This window comes from Delphinus delphis, chromosome 3 (assembly GCF_949987515.2).
Source record: "Delphinus delphis chromosome 3, mDelDel1.2, whole genome shotgun sequence".
Classification (NCBI taxonomy): domain Eukaryota; kingdom Metazoa; phylum Chordata; class Mammalia; order Artiodactyla; family Delphinidae; genus Delphinus; species Delphinus delphis.
This window is the reverse complement of record NC_082685.1, coordinates 112,365,311-112,383,311: the sequence shown is the minus strand read 5'-3', so window position 1 is coordinate 112,383,311 and position 18,001 is coordinate 112,365,311. Positions and strand designations below refer to the sequence as shown.

General features: G+C 41.2%; 1 protein-coding gene across 12 annotated transcripts in view; it reads left to right on the top strand.

The window, feature by feature from the left end:
* The window catches only part of PDE8B (phosphodiesterase 8B), a 379,854-nt gene that overhangs the window by 189,059 nt on the left and 172,794 nt on the right, over positions 1–18,001 (top strand). The window contains exon 1 of one of the 12 annotated variants that reach the window (XM_060009277.2): positions 16,938–17,049. The exons of the other annotated variants lie outside the window; for them this stretch is intronic. The gene's annotated coding sequence lies outside the window, so the exon portion shown is untranslated. Of the gene's footprint in view, positions 1–16,937; positions 17,050–18,001 lie in introns of those variants that run through there. 12 annotated transcript variants of the gene reach the window in all.

The window sequence follows — 18,001 nt, the reverse complement described above, 5'->3', positions numbered from 1 at the left end:
TCAAGAGAATATGACAGGGACTTCCCTGGTTGTCCAGTGGTAAAGAATCTGTCTTCCGATGCAGAAGACGTGGGTTCAATCCCTGGTTGGGGAACTAAGATCCCACATGCCGTGGGGCAACGAAGCCTGTGTGCCACAACTACTGAGCTCACCCTACTCAACGAGAGAGCCTGCGTGCCACAAACTACAGAGCCCACGTGCTCTGGAGCCCGCGCCACAGCTAGAGAGAGAAAACTCACACGCCACAACTAGAGAGAAGCCCGTGGACTGCAACAAAGAGCCCGTGCAGCCAAATAAATGAAAAAATATTTTAAAAAATAAAGAGAATATGACAATACTAAAAGATTACACATGTAATAATAGGACTTCAAAATATATTGTTGGAAATGAAAGGAGAAACGGATGAATCTACATTTATAGCCAGAGATTTCCACACCTTTTTCTCAGTAATAATTTAGAGAAGACTGTACCAGGAAGAAGAAAAGGTATATGCAAAGGTCCTGAGGTCAGGAAGAGTTTGCTTGTTGGAAGAACCCAAAGCAGTCCAGTGTGCTTAGAGCAGAGTGAGTTGAGGCATGGTCCATGGTAGGCCAGAGAGGCAGGCAGGGGCTTGATTGAATAAGACCTTGTGGACAATGGTAAGGGGTTTACAAAAACACAAAACAGGATTGGGGAGCAAAAATGTTTACTTCATACTGTAACTTTAATAGTTAATCCTTAGGTGGCTCTTAGGTTTCTCCATGGCGTAAAATTGAAAACAATAGATGACAAAGAGCCCCACACATTGAAGAACAGGCTGGACCTGATAGGATACCATCAGGGAAACAGATTTGTTTCTCTCCCATCACCTCTTTCACACCTGTTCTGTTAGCTGTTTCTTCTGCGTCTCTGGATTATATCTCAAGGATCTGTCATAGATTTTGAGTCTCGTTTTCTGTTATTAAAAAGCCAAATCCGATCTTAATCAAAACTCCCATCCCCCATCATCCAATTCAGTGTTTCTATGCTTCCTTCAGCTCAAGGCTGACCTTGTCTTGAAAACCTGCAGCTGAGAAAAGCTGTGTGGCCTTTATCTCTGCTCTCCTTGCCCCACCCCCTCCTGCACAGACTTCTGGTTCCTCAGGGTCTGGGCAGAGAGAATGAGAGGTAAAAAATGGGACATTGGGCCTTTTTGGGTTTTTTAACGTTCCCTTGGTTACTAAATACCTTCTCTCATGGAGTACCTTGGTTTCCCGCTGTCAAGTCTTCTGTAGATGAGCCTCTATAGTGTGGTGACTTTTATTTCAGCTTTCGGCTACTTAATATCCTGTTACACGTGCAAAAAAGTTCGAGTAGACGAATAAAGCTCTCATTTACACTTATTTATACAAATGAAATGTAAAAAAAAAGCTACTTTGTTTAAGAATCTTTTGAAAAGTTCTAATATGACTATAAAAATTTAAGAACTTGCTGAATTCAAAGTGTTTCTTGGAAATCAGCTCATCCGTTTACTATCTGGTTTGGAAAATAAGAGGCCTCTTTCTGTAAGGAGCATTTTTAAAAATGACATTTAAAAATTAGCCACCATTTATGTAAATGCTTCTGAAAAATTTTTATATACAATTTAATGATTTGGTAAATTAAGAAATATTAAGTACCTCTATAGATATCAGTTTCCTAGGATTTGATTATTAATTAATTTCATAATAAAAAATATATTCTCAGGCATTTTATTAATGATTTCCACTGAGGCTCACTTCTGAATCAGTTGTTGGTCCACTTTCCCAAAGTACTCTGTTTCTTCATCAGAAAAGTGGTAAAAAAAAAAAAAATGAAATTATGACTGTTCTAATATTGACTAAAGATGGAGAAACAAATTAGGAACAACTGATCAAGACTGTTCTTTAGTTCTGTGGGGTTGTGAAGAAACAACTGATTGTCTGTTTCAAAGATAGCTGTATTTGGTTGCTTTTAAATATCCAGAAATTAAAATGGCCTGACATCTTTAAAGAGTTTAGAAAAAGTCTAAGGGCTTAAAAAAGTCAGAAGCCATCCTGTTAGAATTCTCCCAGGAAAGTAATAAAACCAGCCTGCAGTCCTTATGAAAAGAACTGGCCGTACAATACATGTAGATGCAATGGGGAGAACGTTGTCTCCATGGAGAGGCGAAAAGATAGCTCTAATCCCTTCAGATCTGCATGTAAGCTCAAGGCCTTCTGAGAGGTTGTTAAATATTTCTCTTTAATACGTGTTGGAAACCAAAATGAAGTTAAGCATTGATCGATAATGGTTCGGCACGACTCTGGGAACCACATTTATTTTTCTACATTTTCCTCTCACCTATGCCATTTTGTTTCTAATTAATCACTAGCATTTAAATAAAATAGTGTAATTGATGGCTATCAACTAGACTCTCAGTCCTCTCTTCACATTAGAGGGTATCTATCTGTTCATTGCCGGATACCCTTTCTGTCTCATGGGAGCCACCCAGATTTTCGCCCAGTGGGTTTGCTCCATACACTAGACTTGTAATGTGCTGGGTGATGCCTGAGTCGATTCCAGTAAGGTCCCTTGCAAGGGTGTGCAAGAGGGAGAAAGATTGTCCTCTTGGCCTCTGAATCCAGATGTTTGGCTGGGCCCTATGCCTAATTTTTAGAAATTTACCCCAACTTTGCTTTCAGCAGCAAAGAGGATTTTTCCATGTGTGGATTCACAGACGTGTCTTATGTTCACAGTGAAATCGTTTTTATTCCTATGTAACATTTGTTGGTATTCCTCTGCAGGTTGCTGACAGCCTCCTGTTTTCCATTTTTCCTCTCCACATCTTTGTTTAAGATAAAATAAGTCGGGCTACAATTTTTTGTACACAAAAAACTTTTTTTTTTAAATGAGGCTACTGTGCCTTAAAAGTAGTAGCAGGAAATGCATGTCTTTTTTACTTTATACAGTATACATAATAACAATATACTCCATTTCTACACTGTGTCCAGTTAAGATGGAAAAATTCTGCCTGTGGGAATGGGGGTGGGGCTAGTGAAAGCATCTGGTGAGAAAAAAGATCAAAAAAGACAGAAAATGGAGAGAAACAGGAGGACAGATGAATAAAGAGCACACAGAGAAAAAGGGAGACACAGGAGACTCCATACGTTTTTTAACCTGTTTTTTAGTACTAAAATGGTCATTGATTAGCTTGTCCACAATCTCTCTATGTGGCTATTAAGCATAATCAGTATTATTTTGCAAAAATAGAACTGAGAGAGGAAAACAGGTGTCCGTCTCCTTTTGAACCCCTACTGAAATATTGCAGAACTAATCTCTGCTGGAGGCATCACGCTGGTGTTCATTTTCAAAACACATGATTATGGAGGAGTGGAAAGTAACAGGGTTGATTACATACCCCTTACACGAAAATTGATTTCCATACTTTATAGTTATACCTTACCACATGTGGACACTGTGTATCTGTAAGCAGTATTTGTGTGCAAAATAAACTTCGATTTTATTTCATTTGGCGCCTCGTATTACCTTTCTTATTCCATGTCCAGAATTAGTTGTGCCCTCTGGTTTTCTACTTCTGTCTTTACTATACTTGTTGTAACATACTGGGGTCGGTAACCCATGGCGACACATCCTACAGAGGAGGCCAGATGGACTGGAAGGAGACACATGATTTCTCTCCCCAGATCTGTTTGGCAAACCACAGGTGGAGGCTCTTCTCTGTTTAGGAGTGGGCGTCTGCTCCACCCACTTAGGCGCTTCCAACTGATTTCACAAGAATTAGTACTTGTCAGTTTTTCATTTCACTTGGCATGTGATATACTATCCTCAACAGAAGACTTCACTCTTTTTTTTTTTCTGATATAATGGTAATTTTTAAAGGCTCTCCTGGAGACTAATTGGAAAGGGCATGGGTGTCACTTCATAGAAATCGACCTAATTGACTCTAAGACATGTGCTGTAAACTTTCACCAAAATAGAAACAACATGGAGAAAACAAAGCAAAATGATTAGTGGATCATACAGACGCCATCAGGGAGAATTTTGGAGTGATTACTGGCAAGCAGAAAAGGGGGCAAAGACTCAGTGAGAGCTCAGTGGTGAGAGAAGAGGAAATGTTTGTCTTCAGTGAGTTAACATCAATGTGAAATTTTATTCAAATGCTGGTCTTGCAGTAGGTTAAATAATATATTCTAATGTCACAGTGTGCTTTCTTGCAACATAGCGAAGTAAATAAAAACCTTTGTTCCTTGGATCATATTTAAGTGAATAAAGGTTTTTACTCTTTAGTACTCAGAGCTTTATGTTTCTGAAATGCTGTTTTAGACTCTGGTAAGTAGTTTTTCGTGGAAACAAATTTGATTCTTCTGTACTGAAAGAATAAATTACAGTAACCCATGATCCTGCTTCCCTCCTCCACCTATTGAAATAGGATGATTTGAAAATACGGTAATTAGCTTATCACTACTTTATGTCATTGCTAAAGGTGTCCAAGCCCCCTCTTCCCCATTGGTGTCTGAGTACCTCGTATTTGGTGCTGTGTAGAGTGACCATATAGCTAATTTCCTTATTGGGGTGGTTATTATTGTTATATTACTATTTGATTTATTATTCCTTTTCTAACAGCTTTATTGAGATATAATTCACCTACCATACAATTCAATCATTTAAAGTGGTTTTTAGTATATTCCCAGAGTTGTATAGCCATCACCATAATCAATTTTAGAATACTTCTGTCACTTCAAAAAGAAACCCCCTGTGCATCAGTGGTCATTACCTCACTTCCACCCCACCTCTGGCCCTGGAAAAACACAAGTCTACTTTCTGTCTCTATGAATTTACCAATTTGGGACATTTCATACAAATGGACTCATATAATGTGTGGCCCTTTCTGTCCGGCTTCTTTCATTTAGCATAATGTTTTCAAGGTTCATTCATGTGGTAGCAGGTATCAGAACTTCATTCCTTTTTATTGCTGAAAAATATTTCATTGTATGGATATCACACATTTTATTTATCTCTTCATCATTTTATGGACATTTGGGATGTTTACACTTTTTGGCTACTCTGAGTAATGATGGTATTAACATTCATGTACAAGCTTTATATAGACATGGGTTTTAGTTTCTCTTGAGTATATACCTAGGAGTGGAATTGCTGGGCTATATGGTAACTCTATGTTTAACCTTTTGAGGAACTGCCAGACTGTTTTGCAAAGCAGCTGTACAAATTTCCATTCCCGTTAGCAGTGTATGAGGGTTCCAATATCTCTACAGTTTTGTCAACACTTGTTACTGTCTTTTTTTTTTTTTGTAGTGGGGACAATTTTAAGAATGGAAATGAGCACTTATTAATCACATCAGGTATGAACCAGGTGTGAATACTCTGACCACGAAGCTAGATTACCCTAGCACCCTGGGGAATGGGGCTGGGAGTGGGAACAGGGGTCTGCTAAGAGTAGCAGAAGAGGGGCATGTGGGGGACGTTTTGGGAAGTGTGGTGCCAAGTGCCAGAAAGTTAGATATATTCAACAAAGAGAACACGACCAGGTTTATCATGATGTCCTGTGCATAGTTGTTACTACTTTTAATCATCAAACCTACATTTATTTGGAAAAGAATCAAGGCCCTTAAAATCATTATTACAGGGTACAATTATGTTATCACTCTTAATAGTAAGATACAACAGTAGATCAGCTTTGCTCAATAGGTAAAACAACTCACCCAGGTGAACCGTAAGCTATTTTGTCCAAACTTGGTTCCCAGGAGCAAATATGTAATAAGAAAGAGAATCAGACCTTCAGCTTACTGTAGTTTGTTACCAGGGACATTCTTTTGGCGTTGAAATGCATCTTTGACGTTTGAAATGGGCCTCTCCTGGTTGCTTGCGCAGGTCACTAGATCTTCAAGTCTTACGGATTTTTGTCAACCGATTCTTTTTTTTTATACTGTTAGTGACCAGCTGGTAGTGTTTTTGTGAGATGTCTCATGAGGGGATCTCTAGCCCTCTACCTTATGTAGGAGTCACTGTGGCAATTGACTCATCCATCTAGCACTAGCTCCTGGTACACTTGTGGACTGACTAGGGTGATGCCATATAGAACATCAACTGACCCAGAAACCAAGACGTCATAAATAATGGTGATTTGGGCACAATAAGTACCTGCTGGACTCTAATACCCACAAAACGTATTCTTCTGGGTGAGATGGTCTGGTGTGTTGGCTTTTATCTATTGATGAAACTTATGTATCAAAATGTTTTCCTGGGCTTCCCTGGTGGCGCAGTGGTTGAGAGTCTGCCTGCCGACGCAGGGGACATGGGTTCATGCCCCGGTCCGGGAAGATCCCACATGCCGTGGAGTAGCTGGGCCCGTGAGCCATGGCCGCTGGGCCTGCGCGTCCGGAGCCTGTGGTCCGCAACGGGAGAGGCCACAACAGTGAGAGGCCCATGTACTGCAAAAAAAAAAAAAAAAAAAGTTTTCCTTTCTTATTTGCTGCTAGAAAGCTCAGAGCTGAGTTTTTTGGTTCAACCATAGTAACTGCTTCATTAATATCTTTAATATCACAGTTTCTGAGCCTCATCAGTGTTTCTTAAACTGTATATATATATTTTAATTAATTAATTAATTAATTTTTGGCTGCGTTGGGTCTTCATTGCTGCACGTGGGCTTTCTCTAGTTGCGGCCAGTGGGGGCTACTCTTTGTTGCGGTGTGCGGGCTTCTCTTGTAGCGGAGCACGGGCTCTAGGCGCGCAGGCTCAGTAGTTGTGGCTCACGGGGTCTAGAGCACAGGCTCAGTAGTGTGGCTCACGGGCTCTAGAGCACAGGCTCAGTAGTTGTGGCTCACAGGCTCTAGAGCGCAGGCTCAGTAGATGTGGTGCATGGGCTTAGTTGCTCTGCGGCATGTGGGATCTTCCTGGACCAGGGTTCAAACCCGTGTCCACTGCATTGGCAGGTGGATTCTTAACCACTGTGCCACCAGGGAAGTCCTGTATTTCTTATTGTCCTAAGCTTATGGGTTTTTTTTTTAACACTGTCAGCCACCTTTGAATTTTTAAAAACTTCCACTTGTAAAATATCACTGTCTTTTCTCTCCAAAATTGTAGGCCTCTTGAAAAATCTCATGATTTGATTTAGTTAAGTGGCCCTTCTAAGTGGTGCCTTCTCTCTCAGGGATGTCTTCCATCTGGTTCATCCCATGTTTGTTCATGCTCGGAAAGTATAAGGAGAGTAGCTCTTTGGGTGTTCTTCCAGAATTTAATGAGAAAAGGCAGAATGCTTGATAAAGAGGCACTCATCTCAAGATTAAATATCCTGCAGGGAAAGTGGGCTGAAGTTTACACTGCAAGCCCTTCTGAGATAATTCACATTGTCCTTGATTAAGATATATAGACATAGAATAGTCTCTCTACTTCCCCTTCTTTTCTGCGGAACAAAAGTACCTCCTCTGAAACTGGAGTGAGAACTGCTCCTCTCCCAAGGCCTTTCGGAGAGCCCACCTCAAACTCTGCCTGGACTGGGCTGCTCAGCGAATATGGGGACATCACCCCAGCATGGTGGGGGGCCTCAGAGGGGCCTTGTGCCTTTGAGTAGCTGCCACGTAGCAATAGTGTCCCTGAGGTGGAAGAGAGGTACAGTCAATCCTGACTACTTGTGCATTCTGTATTTGCCTACTCCCTAAAATATATTTGTAATCCCAAAGTCAATACTCGCACTGCTTTTGTGGTCATTTGTGGACATGGGCAGAGCAGTGAAAACTTTGGGTCCTCCAACGTGCATGTCCCCAGCTGAGGTTGAATGAGGGGCTCTCTGCCTTCTTGTTTCTGCTCGCAGAATGTAAGCAAGTGTCCGTGTCTCATAGTCTACTTAGTGTGATGTTTTCACATTTTGGTGCTTTTCATTAGTGATTTCACTTTTTAATCGGCGCCTAAACATCGTGCTGAAGTGCTGTCTAGTGTTCCTAAGTGCAAGAAAGCTGTGGTGTGCCTCATGAAGAAAATATGTGTGTTAGATAAGCTTCATTCAGACATAAGTTCCAGTGCTCTTGGCCGTGGGTCCAATGTTAATCAATCAACAACATATTAAACAAGATGTCTTTCATCAGAAACACACGTAAAACAAGGTTATGTATAGATGGGTTGACAAAAATGTTATGAGAAGAGGCTTGCAGGAACCTAACCCTGGCTTTCCCTTAGGAGCAGTGGTTCAGTATTTATTAATTCAGTGTTTGTGGTGACTTTATAGACCATAACTACTGTGAATGATGAAAATCAACTGCCTCTCTCTTCTTAACCTCATAATTCAAGTCTGTAGGACCCTGCCTTCAGCCCTCCAGTATGAAACATGGGCTTATTCTTTCTTTTTTTTTTTTCCTCCTTTTTGCTTATTATTTCTTGGATCTCTTTCCTCTGGAGAATTCTGCTTGACAAATTACAAATATTATGTAATGTTGAAATAAGGTTTTGAGCCTAGTCAAAGTCATCAGCAAGGTTTTTGAACCACACATTAAATCAGTCTTTAGTCAGATGGAGAACTCGGCCTTTCCTTAGGCTTCTCTCCTTAGTATTTTCGCAGGATATAGTAAATGTGAGGCTGTGTTTTTTTTTTTTTAACATCTTTATTGGAGTATAATTGCTTTACAGTGGTGTGTTAGTTTCTGCTTTATAACAAAGTGAATCAGTTACACATATACATATGTCCCCATATCTCTTCCCTCTTGCGTCTCCCTCCCTCCCTATCCCACCCCTCTAGGTGGCCACAAAGCACCGAGCTGATCTCCCTGTGCTATGTGGCTGCTTCCCACTAGCTATCTATTTTACACTTGGTAGTGCATATATGTCCACGCCACTCTCTCACTTTGTCCCAGATTACCCTTCCTCCTCCCCGTATCCTCAAGTCCATTCTCTAGTAGGTCTGTGTCTTTAATCCCGTCTTGCCCCTAGGTTCTTCATGACCATTTCTTTCTTTCTTTCTTTCTTTTTCTTAGATTCCATTTATATGTGTTAGCATACAGCATTTGTTTTTCTCTTTCTGACTTACTTCACTCTGTATGACAGTCTCTAGGTCCATCCACCTCACTACAGATAACTCAGTTTTGTTCCTTTTTATGGCTGAGTAATATTCCATTGTATACATGTGCCAAATCTTTATCCATTCATCTGTTGATGGACACATAGGTTGCTTCCATGTCCTGACTATAGTAAATAGAGCTGCAATGAAAATTTTGGTACATGACTCTTTTTGAATGATGGTTTTCTCAGGGTATATGCCCAGTAGTGGGATTGCTGGGTCATATAGTAGTTCTATTTTTAGTTTTTTAAAAACGTCCATACTGTTCTCCATAGTGGCTGTACCAATTTACATTCCCACAAAGAGTGCAAGAGGGTTCCCTTTGCTCCACACCCTCTCCAGCATTTATTGTTTGTAGATTTTTTGATGGTGGCCATTCTGACCGATGTGAGATGATGTCTCTTTGTAGTTTTGATTTGCATTTCTCTAATGATTAACGATGTTGAGCATCCTTTCATGTGTTTGTTGGCAATCTATATATCTTCTTTGGAGAAATGTCTATTTAGGTCTTCTGTCCATTTTTGGATTGGGTTATTTGTTTTTTTGATATTGAGCTGCATGAGCTGCTTGTAAATTTTGGAGATTAATCCTTTGTCAGTTGCTTCATTGGCAAATATTTTCTCCCACTGTGAAGGGTAGTCTTTTCGTCTTGTTTATTGTTTCCTTTGCTGTGCAAAAGCTTATAAGTTTCATTAGGTCCCATTTGTTTATTTTTGTTTTTATTTCCATTTCTCTAGGAGGTGGGACAAAAAGGATCTTTCTGTGATTTATGTCATAAAGTGTTCTGCCTATGTTTTCCTCTAAGAGTTTGATAGCGTCAGGCCTTACATTTAGGTCTTTAATCCATTTTGAGTTTATTTTTGTGTATGGCGTTAGGGAGTGTTCTAATTTCATTCTTTTACACGTAGCTGTCCAGTTTTCCCAGCACCACTTATTGAAGAGGCTGTCTTTTCTCCACTGTATATTCTTGCCTCCTTTATCAAAGATAAGGTGACCGTATTTGCGTGGGTTTATCTCTGGGCTTTTTATCCTGTTCCATTGATATATATTTCTGTTTTTGTGCCAGTACCATACTGTCTGGATTACTGTAGCTTTGTAGTATAGTCTGAAGTCAGGGAGCCTGATTCCTGTAGCTCCTTTTATCTTTCTCAAGATTGCTTTGGCTATTTGGGGTCTTTTGTGTTTCCATACAAATTGTGAAATTTTTTGCTCTAGTTCTGTGAAAAATGCCATTGGTAGTTTGATAGGGATTGCATTGAATCTGTAGATTGCTTTGGGTAGTAGAGTCATTTTCACAATGTTGATTCTTCCAATCCAAGAACATGGTATATCTCTCCATCTATTTGTATCATCTTTAATTTCTTTCATCAGTGTCTCATAATTTTCTGCATACAGGTCTTTTGTCTCTGTAGGTAGGTTTATTCCTAGATATTTTATTCTTTTTGTTGCAATGGTAAATTGGAGTGTTTTCTTGATTTCACTTTCAGATTTTTCATCATTAGTGTATAGGAATGCAAGAGATTTCTGTGCATTAATTTTGTACCTTGCTACATTACCAAATTCATTGATTAGCTCTAGTAGTTTTCTGGTAGCATCTTTAGGATTTTCTATGTATAGTATCATGTCATCTGCAAACAGTGACAGCTTTACTTCTTCTTTTCCAGTTTGGATTCCTTTTATTTCTTTTTCTTCTCTGATTGCTGTGGCTAACACTTCCAAAACTATGTTGAATAATAGTGGTGAGAATGGGCAACCTTGTCTTGCTCCTGATCTTAGTGGAAATGCTTTCAGTTTTTCATCATTGAGGACAGTGTTGGCTGTGGTTTGTCATACATGGTCTTTATTATGTTGAGGAAAGTTCCCTCTATGCCTACTTCCTGGGTGGTTTTTATCATAAATGGGTATCGAATTTTGTCGAAAGCTTTCTCTGCATCTATTGAGATGACCATATGGTTTTTCTCCTTCAATTTGTTAATGTGGTGTATCACATTGATTGATATGCATATATTGAAGAATCCTTGCAATCCTGGGATAAACCCCACTTGATCATAGTGTATGATCCTTTTAATGTGCTGTTGGATTCTGTTTGCTAGTATTTTGTTGAGGATTTTTGCATCTGTGTTCATCAGTGATATTGGCCTGTAGTTTTATTTCTGTGTGACATCTTTCTCTGGTTTTGGTATCAGGGTGATGGCGGCCTCATTGAATGAGTTTGGGAGTGTTCCTCCCTCTGCTATATTTTGGAAGAGTTTGAGAAGGATAGGTGTTAGCTCTTCTCTAAATGTTTCATAGAATTTGCCTGTGAAGCCATCTGGTCCTGGGCTTTTGTTTGCTGGAAGATTTTTAATCACAGTCTCAATTTCAGTGCTTGTGATTGGTCTGTTCATATTTTCTATTTCTTCCTGGTTCAGTCTCAAAACGTTGTGCATTTCTAAGAATTTGTGCTTTCTTCTAGGTTGTCTATTTTATTGGCGTATACTTGCTTCTAGTAATCTCTCATGATCCTTTGTATTTCTACAGCTTCATTTGTTATTTCTCCTTTTTCATTTCTAATTCTGTTGATTTGAGTCTTCTCCCTTTTTTTCTTGATGAGTCTGGCTAATGGTTTATCAATTTTTTTTTATTTTCTCAAGGAATCAGCTTTTAGTTTTATTGATCTTTGCTATCATTTCCTTCATTTCTTTTTCATTTATTTCTGATCTGATCTTTATGATTTCTTTCCTTTTGGTAACTTTGGGTTTTTTCATTCTCTAATTGCTTTAGGTGTAAAGTTAGGTTGTTTATTTGAGATGTTTCTTGTTTCTTAAGTTGGATTGTATTGTTATAAACTTCCATTTAGAACTGCTTTTGCTGCATTCCCATAGGTTCTGGGTCATCATGTTTTCGTTGTCATTTGTTTCTAGATATTTTTTGATTTCCTCTTTGATTTCTTCAGTGATCTCTTGGTTATTAAGTAGTGTATTGTTTAGCCTCCATGTGTTTGTATTTTTTACAAATTTTTCCTGTAATTGATATCTAGTCTCATAGTGTTGTGGTCAGAAAAGATACTTGATACGATTTCAATTTTCTTAAATGTACCAAGGCTTGATATGTGACCCAAGATATGATCTATCCAGGAGAATGTTCCATGAGCACTTGAAAAGAATGTGTATTCTGATGTTTTTCGATGGAATGTCCTATAAATATCAATTAAGTCCATCTTGTTTAATGTATCATTTAAACCTTGTGTTTCCTTATTTATTTTCATTTAGGATGATCTGTCCATTGATGAGAGTGGGGTGTTAAAGTCCCCTACTATGATTGTGTTACTGTTGATTTCCCCTTTTATGGCTGTTAGTATTTGCCTTATATATTGAGGTGCTCCTATGTTGGGTGCATAAATACTTACAATTGTTATATCTTCTTCTTGGATTGATCCCTTGATCATTAGGTAATGTCCTTCTTTGTCTCTTGTAATAGTCTTTGTTTTAAAGTCTATTTTGAGAATTGCTACTCCAGCTTTCTTTTGATTTCCATTTGCATGGAATATCTTTTTCCATCCCCTCACTTTCAGTCTGTATATGTCCCTAGGTCTGAAGTGGGTCTCTTGTAGACAACATATATACAGGGTTTCTTTTTGTATCCATTGGGCCAGTCTATGTCTTTTGGTTGGAGCATTTAATCCATTTATATTTAAGGTAATTATCAATACGTATGTTCCTATTACCATTTTCTTAATTGTTTTCAGTTTGTTTTTGTAGGTCTTTTCCTTCTTTTGTGTTTTCTGCCTAGAGAAGTTCCTGTAGCATTTGTTGTAAAGCTGGTTTGGTAGTGCTGAATTCTCTTAGCTTTTGTTTGTCTGTAAAGGTTTTAATTTCTCTGTCAAATCTGAATGAATTCCTTGCTGGGGAGAGTAATCTTGGTTGTAGTTTTTTCTCCTTCATCACTTTAAATATGTCCTGCCACTCCCTTCTGGCTTGCAGAGTTTCTGCTGAAAGATCAGCTGTTAACCTTATGGGGGTTCCCTTGTGTGTTATTTGTTGTCTTCCCCTTGCTGCTTTTAATTTTTTTTCTTTTTATTTAATTTTTGATAGTTTGATTAATATGTTTCTTGGCATGTTTCTCCTTGGCTTTATCCTGTATGGGACTCTTTGTGCTTCCTGGACTTGATTAACTATTTCCTTTCCAATATTAGGGAAGTTTTCATCTATAATCTCTTCAAATATTTTCTCCGACCCTTTCTTTTTCTCTTCTTCTTCTGGGACCCCTATAATTCGAATGTTGGTGCGTTTAATATTGTCCCAGAGGTCTGTGAGGCTGTCCTCAATTCTTTTCATTCTCTTTTCTTTATTCTGCTCTGCAGTAGTTGTTTCCATTATTTTCTCTTCCAAGTCACTTATCCGTTCTTCTGCCTCAGTTATTCTGCTATTGATCCCTTCTAGAGAATTTTTAATTTCATTTATTGTGTTGTTCATCACTCTTTGTTTGCTCTTTAGTTCTTCCTGGTCTTTGTTAAACGTTTCTTGTATTTTCTTCATTCTATTTCCAGGAGTTTAGATCATCTTTACTATCATTATTCTGAATTCTTTTTCAGGTAGACTGCCTATTTCCTCTTAATTTGTTAGGTCTGGTGGGTTCTTACTTTGCTCCTTCATCTGCTGTGTGTTTCTCTGTCTTCTCGTTTTGCTTAACTTACTGTATTTGGGGGTCTCCTTTTCACCTGCTGCAGGTTCATAGTTCCCATTGTTTTGGTGTCTGTCCCCAGTGGCTAAGGTTGGTTTAGTGGGTTGGGTAGGCTTCCTGGTGGAGGGGACTAGTGCCTGTGTTCTGGTGGATGAGGCTGGATATTGTCTTTCCGGTGGGCAGGCCCACGTCTGGTGGTGTGTTTTTGGGTGTCTGCGGACTTATTATGATTTTAGGCAGCCTCTCTGCTAATGGGTGGGGTTGTGTTCCTGTCTTGCTAGTTGTTTGGCATAGGGTGTCCAGCACTGTAGCTTGCTGGTCGTTGAGTGGAGCTGGGTCTTGGCATTGAGATGGAGATCTGTGGGAGATTTTCGCCGTTTGATATTACGTGGAGCTGGGAGGTGACTGGTGGAACAGTGTCCTGAACTTGGCTCTCCCACTTCAGAGGCACAGCCCTGATGCCTGGCTGGAACACCAAGCATGTCATCCACATGTCTCAGAAGAAAAGGGAGAAAAAAAAGAAAGTACAAAAGAAGAAGATAAAATATAGTAAAATAAAATAAAATTAAGTTATTAAATAAAAATTAAAAAATAATTATTAAAAAAATTTTAAGTAATAAAAAAAAGAAAGAGGAGAGCAACCAAACCAAAAAACAAATCCACCAATGATAACAAGTGCTAAAAAACAGTATACTAAAAAAACAAAATGGACAGACAGAACCCTAGGACAAATGGTAAAAGCAAAGCTATACAGACAAAATCACACACAGAAGCATACACATACACACTCACAAAAAGAGGAAAAGGGAAAAATATATATATATTGTTTCTCCCAAAGTCCACCTCCTCAATTTGGGATGGTTCGTTGTCTATTCAGGTATTCCACAGATGCAGGGTACATCCAGTTGATTGTGGAGATTTAATCCACTGCTCCTGAGGCTGCTGGGAGAGATTTCCCTTTCTCTTCTTTGTCGCACAGCTCCCGGGGTTCAGTTTTGTATTTGGCCCTGCCTCTGCATGTAGGTCGCCTGAGGGCGTCTGTTCTTCACTCAGACAGGATGGGGTTAAAGTAGCAGCTGATTAGGGGGCTCTGGGTCACTCAGGCCGCGGGGGGGTGGGGGTGGAGGAGGGGTACGGATGCGCAGCGCGCCTGTGGCGGCAGAGGCCAGTGTGACGTTGCAGCAGCCTGAGGCACGCCATGCGTTCTCCCGGGGAAGTTGTCCCTGGATCACGGGACCCTGGCAGTGGCGGGCTGCACATGCTCCCGGGAGGGGAGGTTGTGGATAGTGACCTGTGTTTGCTCACAGGCTTCTTGATGGCGGCAGCAGCAGCCTTAGCGTCTCATGCCCGTCTCTGGGGTCCGCGCTTTTAGCCTCGGCTCGCGCCTGTCTCTGGAGCTCCTTTAAGCAGTGCTCTTAATCCCCTCTCCTCGCGCACCAGGAAACAAAGAGGCAAGAAAAAGTCTCTTCCTCTTCGGCAGCTCCAGACCTTTAACCGTACTTCCTCCCGGCTAGCCGTGGCGCACTAGCCCCTTCAGGCGGTGTTCACGCCGCCAACCCCAGTCCTCTCCCTGTGCTCTGACCGAAGCCCGAGCCTCAGCTCCCAGCCCTGCCCGCCCCGGCAGGTGAGCAGACAAGCCTCTCGGGCTGGTGAGTTCTGGTCGGCGCCAATCCTCTGTGCTGGAATCTCTCCGCTTTGCCCACTGCACCCCAGTTGCTGCGCTCTCCTCCATGGCTCGGAAGCTTCCCGCCTCCGCCACCCGCAGTTTCCGCCCACAAAGGGTCTTCCTAGTGTGTGGAAACCTTTCCTCCTTCACATCTCCCTCCCACTGGTGCAGGTCCCGTCCCTATTCTTTTTCTCTGTTTATTCTTTTTTCTTTTGCCCTACCCAGGTACGTGGGGAGTTTCTTGCCTTTTGGGAAGTCTGAGGTCTTCTGCCAGCGTTCAGTAGGTGTTCTGTAGGAGTTGTTCCATATGTAGATGTATTTCTGATGTATTTGTGGGAAGGAAGGTGATCTCCGCGTCCAACTCTTCCGCCATCTTGAAGCTCCTCTCCTCTTTTTATTTACTAGGAATTCATAATGTGGAAAAATACATATTGCTGCAGAACTTATAGAATGGTTTATTGGGCATTGAATTACACAACATTATAAATCTAGAGAGAATTGTTAACAATAAAACTTTAAGAGATGAAGATCATATTTAGTGAACTAAGTTCATGCAACAAATCATTTCACAGTCTCCAATGCAGAAGCCTCTGAATGGGCTGAAAAAGAGAGTTCACTTACGAATTTCTGTAGAGCCGTTTATAGCCTTAGACCTTGTTTTCTTAGTTTTCTCTCTAAAGAGTCTTCCGGAGTAAGAAAGTTTGGTAGGAATTAAGTAATAATTATTGCAAAACATTGTTTAAAAATAAAACATCAAAATGTATATAGTCATCATGAGTTTTTAAAAGTTAACTATTTGGGCTTCCCCGGTGGTGCAGTGGTTAAGAATTCACCTGCCAATGCAGGGGACATGGGTTTGAGCCCTAGTCTGGGAAGATCCCACGTGCCATGGAGCAACTAAGCCCGTGTGCCACAACTACTGAGCCTGTTTGCCACAACTGCCAAAGCCTGCCCACCTAGAACCCATGCTCTGCAACAAGAAAAGCCACCACAATGAGAAGCCCACGCACCGCAATGAAGGGTAGCCCCCACTCACTGCAACTAGAGAAAAGCCCACACGCAGCAATGAAGACACAATGCAGCCAAAATTAAATAAGTAAAATACATAAATTTATTTTAAAAAAAAAGAATAGGTGGAAGGAAATGAAAGGAAAAGACACTAAGGCAGTGGCTGGACATCTCCAAAGGTACTCACTACTACTGGTAAGAACCACCATTTCCTTTTTTTTTTTTTTTGTAGTACGCGGGCCTCTCACTGCCGTGGCCTCTCCCGTTGCGGAGCACAGGCTCCAGAAGCACAGGCCCAGCGGCCACGGCTCACGGACCCAGCCACTCCGCGGCACGTGGGATCTTCCCGGACCAGGGCAGGAACCCGCATCCCCTGCATCGGCAGGCAGACTCTCAACCACTGTGCCACCAGGGAAGCCCTCCTTTTTTTTTTTTTAATTAATTTATTTGGCTGTGCCAGGTCTTATTTGCAGCACACAGGATCTTTGATCTTCGTTGCAGCACATGGGATCTTTAGTTGCGGCATGTGAACTCTTAGTTGCCGCATGCATGTGGGATCTAGTTCCCTGACCAGGGATCAAACCTGGGCCCCCTGCATTGGGAGCGCGGAGCCTTAGCCACTGGACCACCAGGGAAGTGCCAGAGCCACCATTTCTGGAAGGCTGACCAGGTACCACATGCTTCCTATACATTCTAACTGAATGTTCACAGCAGCCGCTTCACATTTTAAGATGAGAAAACTGGGGCTCAGAGCAGGTTATTCAGGTAGCATATGGGGGAGGGAGGTGTCACTCCAGTCAGTGTGACTTGCAGAATCTGCTCAACCGGAGTCTTGCTACTCAGAGTGTGGTCCTTGGAACGGCAGCACCTGGAAGCCTATTAGAAATGCAGACTCCTGGGCCCCATCCTTAGACCGAAGGAACCCGACCTGCATTTGAACAAGATCCCCCCATGGTGTGTATACAAGTTAAAATTTGAGAACCCTGGTCTGAACCTCGGCCCCCTGCTATCCATGAGTATGAGTTGTTGGCTCCCTGCTGAGGGGAGAGGTCAGGGGAGCATGGGACTAGTGGGGAGAGGCTGGAGGGAGGAGTGGAACAGTAGTCATAGGAATATGAAGGGCTGTATTAAGAGAAAACTTCTAAAATGTTATGATATGTATTAATTCACAGGTTAAGGCTAGACTGGGTAACGGCTTCAAATAAGTCCATGTAATTGTGCTTTCCAGAGAGAATACCCAAGTAACATCGGTTTACTCTGGTTGTTGTAATATTCTCAGCTATCCAGTCTCCTGGGAGTATCATAGCACAGCTGGCTGATTTATTACCAAAAGACATGCAGTGCCTTGAACGCGGCCTGTTTTTTCGTAGCTCAGTGCCCCAAGTACATGTGATTCCTTCTCTCTCTTCTTTGACTGACTTGTCCTTTAAAACCTCCTTCTGGAAAGACTTCCTTGCCCACCCGGGCCCCTGTGTGATTTGGGTTACCACTCTCTCTGGGCTCCCAATCACCATCTGCAAGGCCGTGGCTGGTACGTGATCTTTGAAGGACTTAGGATGGTGCAGTAAGTGCTCAGTAAGCACTACGGTCTATTATTAGCCCGGGAGTAGGAATAAAGGTAG